The sequence below is a fragment of the Penaeus monodon genome, chromosome 31 (assembly GCF_015228065.2).
Source record: "Penaeus monodon isolate SGIC_2016 chromosome 31, NSTDA_Pmon_1, whole genome shotgun sequence".
In the NCBI taxonomy this organism is placed as follows: domain Eukaryota; kingdom Metazoa; phylum Arthropoda; class Malacostraca; order Decapoda; family Penaeidae; genus Penaeus; species Penaeus monodon.
Genome location: NC_051416.1, coordinates 18,975,738 through 18,976,379, shown reverse-complemented (window position 1 = coordinate 18,976,379; position 642 = coordinate 18,975,738).

The following is a 642-nucleotide window of genomic DNA, read 5'->3' as shown; positions in this document are numbered from 1 at the left end:
ATTCTGATAATATAACATAGCAATTTGTTAGTAGCTTCCCTGACATAGTATATCTATTTATAGCTTTTCTGTAATTTTGGTTTGCTATTAACTTAGGGTAGGGTGAGTAAATTTGAGTAAAGTAAGTTGGGTAAGTTAGGGTTAGATAAGTTAGATAATTACGAGTATATTTATAATAAGATAAATAGGTAAAAATATAGTGTTGTTTGCATTAAGTAAGATTAGGCTAAGAGTAAGTTATGTTAGTAAAGGATAGATAAATTAAAATTCGGTTAAATGACCATAGACAAAACCAAATTGAATAAAAATTAAAATCCAACACTGAAAACCACCCCATTGTTTGGAGTGTCAGAATTATTGAAGTTTGACACAGGCACGAAATTAAAACACGGGGCCCGAATAATCTATATTTCAAAATTGATATCAGAATTCGCGAATATCAATCACTGAATGCGACCGATAATGGAAATGGATACCAATAAAATTATCATAATGGAGAATGAAATATACAAGGTGACTGGTTTGTTGATAGTAACGGCGATAATGATAAGGGGAGATGAATGACCTTTTTGATAATAGTGATCCAATAATGGAGAAGATTTACAGCGTTTATGATAATAGATTAGATGGACTGGATGCATT